At 40.9% G+C, this 19,804-nt stretch overlaps 1 protein-coding gene across 1 annotated transcript in view; it reads left to right on the top strand.

Moving 5' to 3' along the window:
• The first annotated feature begins 772 nt into the window (after positions 1–772).
• Positions 773–19,804, top strand: part of USP49 (ubiquitin specific peptidase 49) — a 104,153-nt gene continuing 85,121 nt past the window's right edge. Inside the window, exons 1-2 of the mRNA XM_025382212.1 lie at positions 773–1,296; positions 3,340–3,421. The gene's annotated coding sequence lies outside the window, so the exon portion shown is untranslated. The remainder of the gene's footprint in view (positions 1,297–3,339; positions 3,422–19,804) is intronic.

The following is a 19,804-nucleotide window of genomic DNA, read 5'->3' as shown; positions in this document are numbered from 1 at the left end:
CGGCCAGGGAGCCCATTCTAAGACTCGGAGGCGGGGATAGGAGTCTCCGGCTCACTAGCCCTCCCCTTTAAAGAAGCAAAATCCTCACACACCGGGTGAGGGGCGACAAAGGCAGCGCGCGCCTTGCGGGCGGGAGGAGCTGCGGTAGGGGGCGGGACCGCGGCGCCGGCGGGCTGGGGGCGCCCAGGGCGGGGGCGGCGGGAAGCGAGAGCCGGGAGTCGGGGCGCTCCGGCGTCTTATTTTGGCGGGGTGGGCGACGGCTGGGTTGGGGCAAAAGCCTTGAAGGGAGAGGGAAAGGAAGGCTTGGGGGCGATGGGGGGAACCGGGTTGAGAATGAGATGAGGAGGATTAAGGGGAGAAAGGGTTAGAAGCCAGGGAGAGGAGGAGTGAGAAAAAGCCAGCCAAGGAGGTAGGAAGGAGGCAAAAGCCAGGGTGGTGGGCGTTAAGGAAGCCGGGCAGGGAATGAGGTTAGGGCTGGGAAAAGGGATCGTGGGGTTAGGTGTAAGAGCAGGGGTTTGAAGGGGAAAGCTTCGTAGGGGGTGGTGTTGGGGTGAGGGGTACCGGGGTAAGTGTTGGAAGTGGAAGACAAGGAGGGGCAGAGCTGGGGTAATAGTTGGGAGTAGGAAAGAGAGAGTGATTAAGAGCCAGACGTGACAAGGGTGTGAACTAGTGCGGAGCGAGATGAGCTGAAGGACTAGGACCAGCGGTGTGGTGGGAACTGCTGGCAAGGTTCTGAGAAAGGAATGGGTTAGTGGGTGGGCGATGGATGTAAATTCTGTAAAGCGAGGGGGGGCAAATGAGACCTGGATTGGAACCAGGTGGAGTCCGGAATAAGAGTGTGGTGGAAGGGCCAAGGGAAACAGATAAGAGATGGGTGTCTGTAGGACAATTCTGGGAGCAGAAAAGCTGAAAGGAGACTAGAGTTAGGGTGTAAGAAGTGATGGCCATCTGGAACCAGGATAACTGGGGAATTACGTTAATTGTAGAGGTTCAGCAAGATCCAAGGTGAAAACAGTGAGGTGAAGAGACAAGGCTAAAAACAAATGGTGAGAGGAGCAGGAAGAGATGGGCCCCAGGATTTAAAGGATGAGATGGGGAGTAAGGGAAGAGAAGGGGGCTAACGGAAGCTCGGGGAGTCCTGATGAATGTAGAACTGGGGTAGACTGCACGGGGGTGGGAATCGAATGTGCGTGTTGTGGGGAGTTGCTCCAGAAGGTCTGCAAGGGTCAGGGCAGAAATGCTATAGTGAAAGATCAAGTGTAAGAGAGCCTTTGGTGCAGAAGAGAAGGAACCATGGTGAGTGAAAGGGGACCTAGAGACAGGGGTAAAGACTAAAAAGTAAGGGCAGAGGTGGGGGGTGCAGGAAAGGAATTCTTTGTTGAGGAGAGAACTGTGTGTTGAAACTGTCCATCCTTTTGTCCCTAAAAGTAGGAAATTCCAGAAACCTCTTTCTCTCTTCAAGGAATCTTGAATCCGCTTCCACCCTTCATTGCTTTTGATTTGAGTTTCCTGTCCACTTTGAAGAAATGAGACTCATTTTGATTTGATTTTTTTCTTGTATGGGTGATAAAGCGTAAACTCTGGGCGTTGAAAACCTCTGCATTTCACTAGTGTTGTGATAATGCGGGGAAAGGGTGTGCTTATTTAGAGTGTACTCGAGTGATGTGATAGTTCTGGTGTTGTAGGAGTGCTGTACCTGACAAGTGCTGGGCTGTGTTTTATGGACAGCATTTTCATTTTCCACGGAGAACACACTGTTGTTGGGATAGAGAAAGATGATTAATCAACCAGGTTTCTGCTTATCGTTTTCAGTGGCTGGAGAATGTTAAGAAGTCATTTCAGAGAAAGGCAAATAACCAACCAAGGAAGTTTACTGGGGGAGAGATTTAAATCAGAGCTGAGGGCTTTGAGTTCCTGAGCTGCCTTTAGCTTTTTGTGGGACGTTTCATGCTGTAGTTGGTAACCCACCCATTTAACAAAATGGAATAAAGAAAGAGAGAATTGTAGAGTAGTGGAGGATTTTAGAGTGGCAGACTTATTTTTTAGGGTAAATAAATTTATGAGTAATTTTGATGGAAAAACATCTCTACAAGATAATATTGCATGCTGGGTCTTTGGACAGCTCCACTGCCTTTCGTATTTTATGATTGTGAATAAAGAAGGCCAGATTAATACTAATTTTCTAGAAGCTTTTGATTTTTAAGACACCTTTAGAAATGAAAAGGAAGATAAGAAATTTGGGGCAAAATTTGAATTATTCTTAGAATTTTGTTTTAATGATTTTATTCAGAAGCTTTTACATTTAGCTAAGAATATGAATGAATATTTGTTTTGCATTTGATGGTGCCAAAGGATAGCATATAATTTACTTAGGGAAAAATGCAAACAGTTGTTAAGAATCTTGTTGGGTTATTTCATTATGTACACTCAGATGCACAAAGAGACTTTTTTTTTTTCAAAGTTGTATAAATTTTGGATTGACACTCTTTTGCTGGTGTTTGTATAAAGAGCAAAGATTAGGTTTATGACATTCATAATAGTTAACAAAGATTATATTTTGATTTGTGGATTTGAGCAACAATGGTTATTAATGTATGTGAATAATTTAGAAAACTTTCTACATTCAGCTACTGTGTTAGTGGCATAGTATTTAGTTTATGGTTTGTTTCCTGGATTGTATTAAGCAAGTGTTCAAGGTGACTAGATGTATTTAGCAATTTAACAGAGGATTTTGGTAAAAATTACTATTTTTGCCACTACATTTTAAAAGGATTAGTTTGATACGTTGACTTTCAAGATGAAGAGTAACTTTAATATGAGGCACTTGTTTCAGTGAGATGTGTGTGCATATTCTCTTTATAGATGTGTTTGGGCTGGCATTAGTAGTAGGATGTACTCTGTATGGTATTGCCATGTTTATAATGTAATTGTAATTGTTTTATGCTTAGTATCTTTATATAAACGATTATAGACTTATTTGATATTGGTAAAGAAGAAAATATAAACTGTAAGATCAGCCAAGGGAAAGAGTGAGTCCTGCCTTTTGTTTCTGTATGCAACGGCCTTAGTGTGCTAAACCAGAGCCTCATTGTCAATGGTTATTTCTCAGTCGCTATTTCTAAAACTGAAAATGGATTTTTAAAAATTGAGATAATGCTGTTATCAATAAGGACTCCAATGATAAATTTAAGCTTTATTTTCATTTGTTCGTCAAGTACAGTTCTACCCGATTTAACTTTATTTTGGTTATAATCTTATTTGCTAAGCAAAAGCTTTTAAATTTATATTTTTAGATTTGTTAGGTTGTACATAATGAAATGTTTTCCTGGTTAATTGTAGATTCTTTGGATGGGAAGAGACCTTGAAAGGACCTCTAGTTTATCCAGCAACTCCAGTCAATATCCCACTTAAATAATTCCAGGTAGATAAAAATTTATCCTATTTTTTTAAAACAAATCTTCAGCAGTAATGTGGTAACCTCTAGATAATCTTTGCAAGCATTTAATAATTTATCTATCAGGAGAGTCTGCCTTCTCTCTAACCAGCACATGCTTAATGCTATATATTTGTTTGTTTCCTCTTGCCCCATTCTCAATTTTTGAGTAAAAAAATCTGTGTACTTTTGTATTTATAAGACCTTAGTTCTTCATAAACTTAATAATAGTAACCAGCACACATATAATGCTTTTGTGCCAGATTCTTCTGTAAGCACTGCAAATTGTAACTTGTATACTCCTCAATGGCAATCCTATGAGGTAGGTACTATTACTATTCTCATTTTACAGGTGATGAAATAGAGTGTCCTTGAGATTAAATGGTTCGTCCAAGGTTATACTTAGACATTCCTGCAACTATTTATTTGGTAGTTAATTATCTTATATTACAAATAATACAAAATAATATTTTGTTAAATAGTAACCCAGTGATACATTTAAGCTTTATTTTAGTTCAAAAGTTAGAGTTCTAAGTGGTGGGATGGGATTCCAACCTTTGCATTTTGCCAGCAGAGTCTGTGCTTTGGTTTTACCTCTGGTTTGCCTGTTGTGAAGTTCTCCCTCACCATGCTCTTCTTCAGATTCAACACTTAACAAGTCTTGTTTGCCAATCTTTAAAAATTATTCCTGTAGTCCTGTTACTAACCTTTTATCAGTTCCTTTCTAGATGGGGAACCTGGGGTAAACACCATAATGATTATGTATAATGTAAAGATTACATCGAGGTTCTTGCATGCTTCTATTTTTTCATTCCAAAATTGTATTTACAAAACAACCCCACACCAGTAAAAAATGCCTTATTGCATTGCAGATTATGCATCCAGAAAACTGCCCTGGACTTGTTGTATACTATGACATGTTTACAGTTGAAAGATTATTGTTGTTTGAAGAAAAATGAATTTTTTTCTGACTTCAGATTTCAGTGCAAATATCCATAAGCAATACTTGTTTATACCCTCACTAATTTTTTACTATTTTCTCTTTATGTGTGCCTAAGTGATATACCAATTCCCCCATACATTATTATTGTTATTATTATTTTTGAGACAGAATCTCGCTCTTTCGCCCAGGCGAATGCAGTGGCGCCATGTCAGCTCACTGCAGCCTGTACCTCTCTGGGACTACAGATATGCGCCATCACACCTGGATAATTTTTGTATTTTTTGTAGAGACAAGGTTTTACCATGTTGCCCAGGCTTGTCTCGAACTCCTGGGGTCAAGCGATCCGCCCACCTTAACCTCCCGAAGTGCTGGTATTACAGGTGTGAGCCACTGTGCCTGGCTCCGCTATACTTTAACTGGTTAAGTAAATTGATCCAGTCTTTTTTTTTTTTTGAGATGGAGTACTGCTCTGTAGCTTAGGCTGGAGTGCAGTGACGCCACCTTGGCTCACTACAACTTCCGCCTCCCAGGTTCAAGTGATTCTTCTGCCACAGCCTCCCTAGTAGATGGGATTACAGGTACCCACCACCACACCCAGACAAGTTTTTATATTTTTAGTAGAGACGGAGTTTCACCTTGTTGGCCAGGCTGCTCTCAAACTTCTGACCTCGAACTCGTGACCTCAAGTGATCTCCCAAAGTGTTAGGATTACAGGCGTAAGCCACCGTGCCCAACTGATCCACTCATTTAAAAAAATAATTAACAATTACTGAGTGTTTACTAGGTGTCCAGCATTAACTGAGTATGTGAATTGTTTGAAACTTGAAACAGCCCTATGAGAGAACTTCTGTTGTTAATACTCTATTTTTTGGTGGCTGTTGATTTTATAATTTTTTAAATGTATGGAAAAGTTGCAAAAATGATACAAGAAATTCTGTATACCATTACTCAGTTTTACCAATTTTTTTTCATTTTGTCCCATTTGCTTTATCATTTTCTCTAACTTGAGTATTTTTAAACAAGTCAGATTGAAGAAGATGCATATGAAGACCTTAATTTTAAAGAAGAAAAGGGGAGAATGTTTTGAGTATTTCAGAAAGTTTAGTTTGTATTTGATTTCAGTCAAATACTTGAAGCAAAGGAATCTCAAGATTGGGTTTAGAATGGACTTTGTGTTTTTATGGTCTTGTCTCCAGTACATTCTGAGATTCTTTTACTTGTGAATGATGGGTTTTCAGGTCTTTCCCATTAGAAGAAACTCTATCATAGTGTACCCATCTGTTGGGAACCTCCTTAGCATGTGACATGTGTGCTCATGCACGGATGTGTCCTCAGGACATGCTAGCTATGGAGGTATGGGTGATTATTGTGTGAGAAACAGGAACCATGGGGCCTTTCAACACCACAACCAAGAAATATTTAGGTGAAATACATATTTTAAAGACTCTTATGTAGCTTCAAGGAGCTGGAAAAGATCAAAGTGAAAAATGTATTGCTTTAAGAATATTGGTTGGCTGGGTGCGGTGGCTCACACCTGTAATCCTAGCACTTTGGGAGGCTGAGGCAGGTGGATCCCTTGGGGCCAGGAGTTTGAGAACAGCCTGGCCAACATGGTAAAACCCCACCTTTACTAAAAATACAAAAATTAGCCAGACGTGGTGGCACGTGCCTGTAATCCCAGCTACTCAGGAGACTGAGGCAGGAGAATTGCTTGAACCTGGGAGACAGAGGTTGCAGTGAGCTGAGATCAAGCCACTGCACTCCAGCCTGGTCAACAGAGCGAGACTCTGTCTCAAAAAAAAAAAAAAAAAAAAAAAAAAGAACATTGCTTGGGATTAATACAAATAGGTTTGCCATATGATGAGGGAATGAATGGAAGTATCTTAATATTTTATTACCTTCCCCCCAAATAAACTTAAATTTTGGGAGTCTTTTCTGTTGTTGTCACATAAGGAAATTTAACTGACTCCTTTCCCGTCATTTAATCTTCATTAAAATGATGGCCTGTCTATTCGATAAACTTGTGACCTGAAGGGGATCCTCAGTTTAAGTGGAAGGAATATTAACTGTATTCTGACAAATGCAAAATACGGCACTTGTGGCTGGGCGCGGTGGCTCACACCTGTAATCCCAGCACTTTGGGAGGCTGAGGCAGGCAGGTGGATCACCTGAGTTTGTGAGTTCGAGACCAGCCTGACCAGCATGGAGAAACCCCGTCTCTACTAAAAATACAAAATTAGACGGGCATGGTGGCGGTTGCCTGTAATCCCAGCTACTCGGGAGGCTGAGGCCAGAGAATTGCTTGAACCAGGCAGGCAGAGGTTGCAGTGAGCCGAGATTGTGCCATTGTACTCCAGCCTGGGCAACAAGAGTGAAACTCTGTCTCAAAACAAAACAAACAAACAAAAAAATGGCACTTGTGGGCTTCTTTTCCTTTCCCCCCCTCTTTAAGCAATTATCAAAGCTATGAAATATAACTCCTTGTTAAAGCTGATTATAGGCCAGGCACGGTGGCTCACACCTGTTATCCCAGCACTTTGAGAGGCCGAGGCAGTTGGATCACTTGAGGCCAGAAGTTCGAGACCAGGCTGGCCAACATGGTGAAATCCTGTCTCTACTAAAAATACAAAAATTAGCTGGGCATGGTGGTGCATGCCGTAATCCCAGCTACTTGGGTGGTTGAGGAACATGATTTGCTTGAACCTGGGAGGCGGAGGTTGCAGTGAGCTAAGATTGTGCCACTCCATTCCAGCCTGGATGACAGAGTGACACTCCATCTCAAAAAAAACAAAAAACAAAACAAAAAAAAGCTGATTGTAATAATTAAAAACACACCCCTTTCATAAGGATGAAAAAATTACAGATTGTTTGGAAAAGCATTCTTTCTAGTTACTGTTTTGGAGATATGGGCTATTTTTAAAGACTATAATACTATCCCTTTTCCATTCACATGTTAATAGAAGTCTGGAAAGTAAGGCATTCTCCTGAAATTTTCAGGGTTTTTTATTATATGTCAAGTTGTAAACAGCATTCTGTGACAGGTATTTTCTCTCTTTGTCTTTTATTGAGCTAATTAGTGATTTACACTCTAGTAGCATCTCTTCCAGCTTTACTGTGTGAAAATGTCTGCTACTCTGTGCCTTCTATGCAGCCAGGACTGGCAAATGATTGGGGGCAGATGTTGGTTAGCACATCAGAAGGATCAGGAATAAAATTCATTTTTCTTTTGTATTTTTAAAGATATGTTTTAAAGGCTTTTGTCTATATCTTTGCCCCACTCCATTATCCCCTACCCTCATTCAAATAGGAATGTTATGACCTCCGTAACCCAGAGCTACTGTTCTTGATTCAGTTTTGGATTGTTTTCTATCCTGTTCCCACCCCCACCGAAACGTTGTGTCGTGGGATTTAGGGAGGATTAGCACGGCAGTCTGGCATAGTTTAGAGCCCAGGAAGCTGGTCTTCACTGCTCCCTCCCATCATCAGAATACAGAGCTTTCAGTCATTGTCTTTAGAACCCAGCAGTGCTTCTCTTGCTGGGCAAGTTGTGTGAAAGATGGGAGGGCAGCACTGTTGCTAGTGAGTTAGAAGGATACTTTTGTATGATGCTCGTATCTTTCCAAAGGAAGGATAGGCTCTGCTGTTGTGTTAGCTTTTTCAAAATGCAGCAGAGAATGGCAAAAAGATAATTTATAGCTTGGCTTTAGCATTTTGTCGCATTGGTGTCCTGCTCTTTCGTGCCTCCTGCTCTGTCTGTCAGTCTCTAACATGGGAAAGATGTGTAGGATATGTCATGTGCTCACTTGGATGGACCATGTGGGTGCATTAAAATAGCAAGAGCTTTGACTTTGAAATAAAGTCTTTAAGGATCAATTTGTTTTGTAGATATAAATTGTAGTTGAAAATGAAAGGAAGAGTAGATAGGGGTTTACTGATTTATCAGCTTTTTTTGAGACGGAGTCTCACTCTGTGGCCCAGGCTGGAGTGCAGTGATGCGATCTCGGCTCACTGCAACCTTCATCTCCCGGGTTCAAGTGATTCTCCTGTCTCAGCCCCCAGGGTAGCCAGAACTACAGGCATGCACCTCCACGCCTGGCTAATTTTTTGTATTTTTAGTAGAGATGTTTTGCCATGTTGGCCAGGTTGGTCTCAAACTGCTGACCTCAGGTGATCTGCCTGCCTCAGCCTCCCAAAGTGCTGGGATTACAGGCGTGAGCCACCATGGCCGGCCTTGATTTATCAGTTTTGAGCCCAGACCTTTCTAGAATGCCAGGTAATTTATGGTACTTATTTTTGCAGTTATGGATACTAACTTATCAGGACAATAAGGTCAAAGTCCCTGTTAAAGCTAATTAGATTCTACTTGACAAAAATTGGAGGTAGCCGCAAAGAAAATCAGGTAAGAAAATGTATGAACTGCTCAGTTCAGCCGTCATTGCTAATAGCTTTATGATCATAGACATCTAGCCCTTGACAGCGAATCAGCATTTATGAACAGAGGTCATCTCATTTATGTAGGCATTCATAGAGTATGTAGGACTGTATTAATGTTATGTTTTTATAAATCAGAATGCCAAGAATATCCCTATAGATGGTCACTGCTAACATTTACATCTTTCACTCTCCTTTTTTATGTTCTGATACAATCAGCTGTATCAATTGGATGCTTACGGCTATACACTGATTGCATGCTTGTATCTAAAAGAGGTCAAAGGTCAGGTTAAAAACATTCATATAAAAAAGTAAAATATGGTCAACTGATTAGAGGAGGGGTCTTATAAGTAAAGATGAGAGCAAACATATCACTGTGGAATTGAATATACTCTTAAAATAAATATTTTAGAAATGTGTGACATAACGGCCGGGCATGGTGGCTCACGCCTGTAATCCCAGCACTTTGGGAGGCTGAGATGGGCGGATCACGAGGTCAGGAGATCGAGACCATCCTGGCCAACATGGTGAAACCCCGTCTCTACTAAAAATACAAAAAAGTAGCCAGTTATGGTGGCGGGTGCCTGTAGTCCCAGCTACTCGGGAGGCTGAGGCAGGAGAATGGCGTGAACCCGGGAGGCGGAGCTTGCAGTGAGCCGGGATGGAGCCACTGTACTCCAGAGCGAGACTCCATCTTTAAAAAAAACAAACAAACAAAAAAAGGAATGTGTGACATAACTTGAAGAGCTTATAACAGTGCATTTCAAGTGAAAGGTAAGTGTGCTTTAATGAAGACATCAGTCTCATCTGTGAGTGGCCTCATGGTCTACTTCATACTGAAAATCCCAAATTGGGCCCAGTGTGTAGTTTACCTTGTTATCCCAGCACATTGGGAGGCCCAGGTGGGAAAATCTCTTTTTTTTTTTTTTTTTTTTCCCTTGGGGCGAAGTCTCACTCTGTCCCCCAGGCTGGAGTGCAGTAGCGCGATCTTGGCTCACTGCAGCTTCCACCTGCCGGCTTCAAGCCATTCTGCCTCAGCCTCCTCAGTTGCTAGGACTACAGGTGTGTGCCACCACGCCTGGCTAATTTTTGTATTTTTAGTAGAGACAAGATTTCGCCTTGTTGGTCAGGTTGATCTTGAAGTCCTGACCTCAAGTGATCCACCTGAGTGGGAGTGATTGCTTGAGCCCAGGAGTTCAAGGTTACAGTAAGATATGATTGTGTGCTGGCACTCAGTAATCTAAATCTGAAATATTGAAGTATTGCAATTTTAGAGCCTTATAGGCAGATGTTGTCCTACTACAGGTTGCTATTATTTTCCTTTACCAGTATTATCATGTATACTAGCTAACATTTGGAACTTGTGGCCTTTCATTAGGAGACATCTAAAAAGGGGTGAACAGGTAATTTTTTTTTTTAAATGTTATTCTCAGTGCCCAGGGAATATGGAATAGACATGTCACTCTACACTGAATACGTTAATCAGTTTTTGTTAGCAGCATGGCGTAATGAGCATATTAACTACAACACCTACGTTGGCAGCCAACAGTCTGCTTGTGAAATCTTTTAGAAAACAGAAATCTGGTGAGAAGTGTTCCTGAGCAGTTGAAATATTGTCGGGTGCGGAGTGAGGGCGTTACATAGAACAAATAAAGTAGAAAAAACTTATCCTGGCCGGGCGCGGTGGCTCAAGCCTGTAATCCCAGCACTTTGGGAGGCCGAGACGGGCGGATCACGAGGTCAGGAGATCGAGACCATCCTGGCGAACACGGTGAAACCCCGTCTCTACTAAAAAATACAAAAAAAACTAGCCGGGCGAGGTGGCGGGCGCCTGTAGTCCCAGCTACTCCGGAGGCTGAGGCAGGAGAATGGCGGGAACCCGGGAGGCGGAGCTTGCAGTGAGCTGAGATCCGGCCACAGCACTCCAGCCTGGGTGACAGAGCAAGACTCCGTCTCAAAAAAAAAAAAAAAAAAAAAAAGGAAAAACTTATCCTCCAAAAAGTAGTTGTTTCACCACTGAAAGCCATGAGGAAAGGCATTTTATCTGTGGATTGAGATGTGGCTGTCTAATTTACGTTGGACTTATAGAGTTCTTTTTGTATTTTGATTTTTCATTTAACTTTGTCATTTAAACAACTTCAAGGTACATTTCTATTTGATGAAAAAAGTTTTGTAAAACATTTTAAGGACGGTGAGTTTCTCATTTTTTAGTATATATTATATACTACTGTAAATTATTTTTCCCTTCCACTTCCAATTAAAACATATCTGACTTAAAAAAATGCCTTCAGCAGAAGTAAGAAGTTTCTGTTTAAGCAGAGTTCTTGGCACTTAAGAGGTGTTCAATAAGTTTTTATGGAATAAATTAATGTATGCATGAATGAAAAATATTATTCTGAATTTGGACTTCATACTCCTATAATTTGGGTACAGTATAGCATTGGTGTTCAAAGGCTCTCTGTTCAGCCCTCATTCCCATGTCTATTTTCCTCCCCACCTCACAGTCACACTCTCTAATGTGTTTGGTATGTCCTCGATTGTGTATGCATCTTTGTAAAATACTTACTGATTCTTTTGGTATATATATTTTTAATTACAAAATTGCTCATTATACTACACTGTTGTAGAATTTGGCTATAGAATTCTCCTTGTAGAAATGCTGTAGATCTTACTCTGGTTTTTACTTTTTTCAGTGAGCACTATATTTTAAGAGCTATGTATGGGCCGGGCATGGTGGCTCACGCCTGTAATCCCAGCACTTTGGGAGGCTGAGGCGGGCAGATCACGAGATCAGGAGTTCGAAACCAGCCTGGCCAGCATGGTGAAACCACGTCTCTACTAAAAATACAAGAAATTAGCTGGGTGTGGTGGTACGCGCCTGTGGTCCCAGCTACTCGGGAGGCTGAGGCAGGAGAATTGCCTGAACCCAGCAGGCGGAGGTTGCAGTGAACCAAGATTGCACCACTGCACTCCAGGCTGAGGGTGAGACTCTGTCTCAAAAAGACCAAAACAAAACAAAAAAAAACTGTTCATGTGGATGTAGATTTAGCTAATTGCTTCTAGCTGCAACATAGTATTCTGTGGTGTGCATCCATTCCCATAGTGATGGGCACCTAGGCTACCGTAAACAATGCTACCGGTAACAGTCTTGCACATGTCCATTATGGACATGTTTGAGAATTCTCAGGGACACAGACCCAGGAGTAGCATTGCGGCATAAGTACTATGAGGCTGTTGAATGGTTATATAAGCTTATAACAACAAGCATTGTGTTTCTATAACCGCCCCCCCAACACTTGGTATTGTCCACATTTCTAATTGTGGCCTTTTAGTAATGTCTCATTTTAATTTTTATTTTGTTTATTTATTTATTTATTTTGAGATGGAGTCTCACTCTGTCACCCAGACTGGAGTGCAGTGGCACGATCTCGGCTCACTGCAACCTCTGCCTCCTGGGTTAAAGCTGTTCTCCTGCCTCAGCCTCCCGTGTAGCTGGGATTACAGGCGTGTGCCACCATACCTGGTTAATTTTAGTAGAGATGGAGTTTCACCATGATGGCCAGGCTGGTTTCGAACTCCTGCCTGACCTCAGGTGATCCACCTGCCTTGGTCTCCCAAAGTACTGGGATTACAAGCGTGAGCCACTGTGCCCGGCCCTTTTTTTTTTTTTTTTTTTGAGACAGTCTCACTCTCCCAGGCTGGAGTGCAGTGGTGCAATCTCAGCTCACTGCAACCTCCATCTCCTGGGTTTAAGCAGTTCTCCTGCCTCAGCCTCCCGAGTAGCTGGGATTACAGGCATGTGCCCCCACACTCAGCTAATTTTTTTGTAGTTTTAGTAGAGACAGGGTTTTGCCATGTTGGCTAGGCTGTTTAATTTTTATTTCTAGTTACCAGCGAGTTTAATAATTTCTTCAATTCTAGTTAGCCATTTTCCTTTGCCTCTTCATATCCTTTGTTTCCTGTATTTTTCTTGTTGATTTATAGAACTCCTTAATATATATAATATTTCTTAAATCCCTGGTTGGTTTTGGACCATATAAATATCATCTTCTGGGGTGTCATCTATTAACTTTGCCTAGGTGTTTTTTGTTTTTTGTTTTTTTTGAGACGGAGTCTTGCTCTGTTGCCCAGGTTGGAGTATAGTGGTATGATCTTGGCTCACTGCAACTTCTGCTTCCTGGGTTCAAGCAAGTCTCCTGCCTCAGCCTCCTGAGTAGCTGGGACTACAGGTGTGTGCCACCACACCCAGTTAATTTTTTGTATTTTTAGTAGAGACGGGGTTTCACCGTGTTAGCCAGGATGGCCTTGATCTCCTGACCTCGTGATCTGCCCGCCTCGGGCTCCCAAAGTGCTGGGATTACAGACGTGAGCCACCACGCGTGGCTGCTTGGTGTTCTTTATTGAATGGAAATTCTTGATTTTGATATAGACACATCCATCATTTTTTAGCCTACTGTATTTGCCTTATTACTGCTTCTTAGACTTAGATCATCCAGATTGTCTCCCTAAATTTCTTTTAGCTTTATGGCTTTACATTTCCCCTTAAGTTTTTAATGTATATGGAGCAATCTTTAGATGTGGTATAAGTTGGATCCAGCCTTATTTTTTTTTTTTATTTCCCAATACCATCTACTAAACTAGCTGAACTTTCCAGTTGATTTGTAGTAACATCCTTATTGTAAATCAAGTTTCTCACCTTTCTATTCTATCTCATTGGTGTATTTATCTCGAAGTTTCTTAAAGGGGGCACAGTTAGTAGAGTAGGTATGTTTAGCACTGCAGGGCCTGTCCACTCAGTGTCAGTAGTGTTGCCCTGTCATTGTGACATCCATGATGTCCCATGCATTTCCAGACACACCCTAGATGAGATCCTGTACCATATCATATTTATTACTGTGCCTTTCTAGTATTTATTAAGACATGGCAGGATGGATTCCCTCTCTTTGCTTTTTTTTTCAAAATTGATATAACTATCTGTAGATCTTTTTTTTTTCATAAATAGTTTAGATTTAGTTTTTCTAGTTTCCTCCCTCCCCAAAATGTCCTGTTATAATTTTGATTATTGAGATTATAATTTGATTTAGATTAATTTACCAAGATTTGGCATCTTTTTACAAAGTTAAGTCAGTACATCCGTGAGCATGAAAGAATGAACATAATATTTTATTATTATTTAACTGGAGGAACTATTGGGTGTGTATTATGTTTTGTAAGAGAATAGTATATTTTCTCAAAGTTTAAAAAGGAAAGAAAACCATACTTTATGCAGAAGCATAAACTGCATAAAGTATAATTTTCTTCCTGATTCCAGACTATGAAACAAAAAAAAATTTTTTTAATGTTCAACTTGAAAGCTATGGAATATGCTACAGTTAAACCACCTTGCTAATCTATTCTCATTGTCTTCCTTTATGGTAAAAAATGAGAGCAAATGTTTTTGCCAGAATGTGTTTTAGTTTAATTTTTAAAAATCCCTGGTCAAAATTAATCACTTATCAAAAAATATCAGGTCCAGCTATTTCCTCACTTACAGATTCCCTAGATGCCTTTTCTACCTGCCTGTCCATGCAGAGCCCAACATGTGATCAATAAGTGTGTTTTTGTTCCTTGATGCCGTCAAGCAAAACAAGAAGTATGGTTTTAACACTCATTGATTAGTAGTAGGTGATATTATGTTTAAAAATACCATATGATACCCCTCATTTTGCTATAAAAGGTCAATAGAAAATATAGGTGTTTTACTTTTTTAAATATTTGGAGATAGAGAAAAGCATATATCCTAATTGGGAAGTCATTTTTTAGGTTTTAGAGACAGTGGGGCAGCAGATGTTTCAGATTTGAGTCTCATCATTATTCTGTAGTTTAAGTCTTTGGGAAAGAACAAGTGACTCTGATTCCACATGCTCCTTGCCTTGTTCTAACAGACTTGTAGTATTTGTGCTTTCCTTTCCTGAGGAAGCATTACAACTTTTTAAGTGTTTTCATGGCCGGGCGCGGTGGCTCAAGCCTGTAATCCCAGCACTTTGGGAGGCCGAGACGGGCGGATCACGAGGTCAGGAGATCGAGACCATCCTGGCTAACACGGTGAAACCCCGTCTCTATTAAGAAATACAAAAAAAAAACCAGCCGGGCGAGGTGGCGGGCGCCTGTAGTCCCAGCTACTCGGGAGGCTGAGGCCGGAGAATGGCGTAAACCCGGGAGGCGGAGCTTGCAGTGAGCTGAGATCCGGCCACTGCACTCCAGCCTGGGTGACAGAGCGAGACTCCGTCTCAAAAAAAAAAAAAAAAAAAAAAAAAAAAAAAAAGTGTTTTCATTCCGCACTGAAATGTGATTCAGTCAAGTTGTTCTTTTGACTTTGGTTTAGCATCTGTTTGAATGAAAAAGGAATTTTAATTCATTAAGTGATTGACGTAGGTATAAACCATGAACCTTCTCCAGTGACATCATAATATGTTAAACATTCTTCTTTTCTTTTTCTCTTTGCTGGTTTTATAACTATGACTTTTGAATATCTATCAGCAAAAACATTATTTCCTGCCCTTAATTTTTTTCAAAGACAGCCACACATACCATTTGAGTTTTCCAAATACTTTTGTTTTGCCTTGAAACTCAGACTTTTTTTTTTTTTTTTTTTTTTTTTTGGTATTTAATGCCATATTTCTAAGCAGTAGGCTTATGCTTACAAAAATCTGTGTAGGGGCCGCGCAGGGTGGCTCACACCTGTAATCTTAGCACTTCAGGAGGCTGAGGTGGGTGGATCACGAGGTTAGGAGTTTGAGATCAGCCTGGCTAACATGGTGAAATCCCATCTCCACTAAAAATACGGCGTGGTGGCAGGCGCCTGTAATCCCAGCTGCTTGGGAGGCTGAGGCAGGAGAATTGCTGGAACCCGGAAGACAGGTTGCAGTGAGCTGAGACCACACCACTGCACTCCAGCCTGGGCAACAGAACGAGACTCCATCTCAAAATAAAATAATAAAACATAAATAAAATAAATAAAAATCTGTGTAGGTTCTTTTCTAAACCTGCCCAGCTTTTATCCTGGGATCTACTTCCCTCATATCCTGGGTATTTCCTTTGCCTTCTTATGGAGAACCCCCTGTTTTCCTGGACTTGATATCTTTCTCCTTTGTTGTTTATATTTTAATTTGTGTGGAGCATGTCCCCCAGAAGTTCCTGAGAAAAAGGTACATGAGATGTAAATTTGTTTGGGATTCTGCATATATGAAAATGTCTTTATTTTCTTTTATACTTGATTTATAGTTTACCTGGGTATAGAATTCTAGATAAGAGAATATTTTCTATTTTCTCTGAGTTTATCAGGCATCACTCTATTGGCTTCTAGCTTCTGTTGCTGTTGATGAGAAGTCTGATGATGTTCTTCTGATTCTTGACTATTTTTTTCCTCCCTGGAAATGTTCTGAAATTTTAATACAATTAGCCTTATTCTAGGCCTTGTTTTGTCTTTTATGCTGGACACTTGGCGGGCCTTTTCAATTTGGTAACAGACTTTTCAGTTCTGGGAAATTTTCTTGAATTCTTTTTTTTTTTTTGAGACGGAGTCTCGCTCTGTCTCCCAGGCTGGAGCGCAGTGGTCCTATCTTGGTTTACTGCAAGCTCTGCCTCCCGGGTTCACACCATTCTCCTGCCTCAGCCTCCCGAGTAGCTGGGACTACAGGCACCCACCACCACGCCTGGCTAATTTTTGTATTTTTTTAGTAGAGACGGGGTTTCACCTTGTTAGCCAGGATGGTCTCCATCTCCAGACCTCTTGATCCGCCCGCCTCGGCCTCCCAAAGTGCTGGGATTACAGGCATGAGCCACCGCACTCAGCCTGAATTCTTAAATTCTAACCAATCCCTTCCTTTTCCTCCTTGCCCCCCGTTTTCTCTGTTCTTCCTCTCGAACTCTTAATACTTGTGTTTGGAATTTCTAGACTGATGATTCCTTTAATTTTCTTTTCCTATTTCCCGTGTTTTTGTCTCTTTACTCTGCTTTCTGGGGGGTGTCTTGAACTTCACCTTAAGACCTTTCTAATTAGTTTTATATTTATGCTGTCATATTTTTAATATTCAAAAGTTTTTTTTTCAGTGAATGTTGCTTTTTAGTAGCTTTTTTTAGTAGCATTATTTTTGTTTCATAGATGGGCTAGCTGTTCTCTGAACGTGTTATTTCCTCAGCTTTCTGTAAAATCTCTGTTTCCTTAAAATACCTTACTTGTTCATTTCATTTATTTTGATCTTTCATTTAGGGAATTTTGTTAAAAGTATAGCTTTGGCTGTTTTACTCATATTCAAGAGTGAGCCACGAAAAAACTGAAAGCTGGATTTGCCAGCTTTTTGGAGTGGCAGCTTCTAAAAGTTAACTGGTGGTTTTCATTGTAAGCTGATTAGTCAAGGACCCATATTCTTTGAGAGGACACCTCTAACAGTCAGTATTTGTGCTTTTCTCTTGACCAGGTTCATCCCCAGAAAGAATGTTCCTATTATCTGCTTAGGGCTTACAAACCTGGCTGCAACATTTGGGAAGCTGAGTGGGGAAAATGGCTAGGGATGTCTCACCTTTCAGGATATCAACTTTCTCTTAATCACCATCTTTTTTAGACTGGTGGGCCTGCCCCAGTTGTGCCTAGTCCAGAGTCTCTCTAGTAATCTTTCCAGAGAACAAACCTCCCATCCTCTGCCCAGCAGCTGCTTGGAGACAGGGTGGCAATCTAGGGATAGAACTTTTACCCCATTCTTTTTTTAGCCTTGTCTGCTATCCCCACTTTCAGAGGCATTTTGAGTTTTTCTGGTTTGTCTTAGCACAATTCAGTTTGCTTTGGGCTTCTCCTTAACATAGGGAGACCCTCCATCTCTACATAAAACTAAAAAAAAAATTAGCCAGGTGTGGTGGCATGCGCCTGTGGTCCCAGCTACTTGGGAGGCTGAGGTGAAAGGATAGCTTGCACCCTGGAGTTTGAGGCTGCAGTGAGCCATAATTGCGCTACTGCACTCCAACCTGGGCGACAGAGCAAGACCCTGTTTCAAAAACAAAACATAGAGGCAGGGTCTCACTCTGTTGGCCAGGCTGGTCTCAAACTGCTGGCCTCAAGCAGTCCTCCCATGCTTGCCTCTGAAAGTGCTGGGATTATAGGCATGAGCCACCATACCTGTCTGACCTATGTTTAAAGTTAGAAACCATTTTTGTAGGATAAGTGCAGATTCACAGTTGAGTAACTTCTCAAACAAGGCTAACTTCCAACTAAGTTTTACCACAGGCAAAAAACCTACTTAAATAAATTGTATGTTCCTTGGCACTGATGTAGGGATACTAGAATTGCAGCAATTCAAAGCAATTATCTTGGGCCTACATGTTGCTGCTTCCTTGCTGTGTGATCCTGGGTCATTTCCTAATGAAATTGGGCCCTCTGTGCTTCATGCTGTAAAATGCTGCTGATACCCACCTCATTGTGAGAATTAACTGAGCAAGTATACATGAAAACACCTCACACAATATGGTATCTAGGAGGAAGTATAATATTCATAAATCTCTTATTAAAATTGTTGCTTTGCTAACAAAATTACTGTATAGTATGTATAAGAAGTGCTTGATAATGACAGAATTAATGATTTTAATGTATGCTGACAGACTGAACTCTACCAATTAATATTTATTATATGTGGGACATATAAGAAGCAGGATTAGCTTTAAGCAGAGTGATAAAGTAGAAACTATATAAAAGGTGATCTTTATGGCTGATGCTGCTGCTCTACAAACTAAATGGGATTTGGTATTGTTTTTATTTGCATTTATCTTGGATGACTGAGGAGAATGCAAGCACATTCCTTTGCTCTCAGGTCATGTTATTTTTTGGTGAGAAGAACTCCCAATCTGGCTAAGATCGTATGTCTTTTAGTTCTTACTAAGCTGTCAGTTAAAATTGTAAAGACCCAGATACCCAACACATTTTAGGATTCTTGAATTCTACCTGAATGATGAAGCTCTTTTATCCCAGCCTGCCCCAGAACATCTGGGATGTTTGAATGTCAGTGTTTCTTTTTGCTAGAATAATGATCTAAAGTGTTTGCTTTCTTTGGTAGCAAAGAAAGAATACCTAACATATGTACAGCTCTTGCCAGTTTATAATGCACTTACACACGTTTTCTTATTTGATCTTTGCAACTCTTTTGGAAGAAAGTAGAGCTGATGTTATATGCTTTACAAATGAGAAAGTAGGGATTCTCAAGACGTTAGTGAATTGCCCAAGGTCACACTGGTAATAAGTAGATAACCTGGACCTTAAACTGAAGCCATCTCATTCTAAATCTGAGGCTTTTTCAATCTTTCGTGCTCATATATCCCTTACACATTAACAGATCCATCTAGTATCTTATTACATATGGAAGACAATCAACAGGGCAAGTGGATTCCTAAAGCCATTTTGATCCTAGTCATCATACAGCCATTTAGAGAAGGAAATTTATGATGTGGGGCCTGGCCATCTTTCAGTCAGACTCTGGATCTTTTATGTATCGTTGTAATGATCCCAAATTGTTTTTATTTAAGACAACTGAAACGGCCAGGTGCGATGGCTCACGCCTGTAATCCCAGCACTTTGGGAGGCCGAGGTGGGTGGATCACGAGGTCAGGAGTTTGAGACCAGCCTGGCCAACGTGGCAAAACCCTGTCTCTACTAAAAATACAAAAATTAGCCGGGTGTGGTGGCAGGTGCCTGTAATCCAGCTACTTGGGAGGCTAAGGCAGGAGAATCGCTTAAACCCAGGAGGCAGAGGTTGCAGTGAGCTGAGATCATGCCATTGCATTCCAGCTTGGGCAACAAGAGCAAGACTCCGTCTCAAAAAAAAAAAAAAAAAAAAAAAAGCAAGCTAAAACAATATGATAATTTTTTCTCTAATACAAAAATATATGTGTGGAGAGATGATAAAATTACCATTTGCAGTGGTAAATATCACATGAAGTTTTTAATGAAAATAGGTACTTAAGAGCTGGGTGGG

The sequence above is a fragment of the Theropithecus gelada genome, chromosome 4 (genome assembly GCF_003255815.1).
Source record: "Theropithecus gelada isolate Dixy chromosome 4, Tgel_1.0, whole genome shotgun sequence".
NCBI lineage: Eukaryota > Metazoa > Chordata > Mammalia > Primates > Cercopithecidae > Theropithecus > Theropithecus gelada.
Note: the sequence above shows the minus strand (reverse complement) of the source record. Positions and strands in the feature narration are given on the sequence as shown.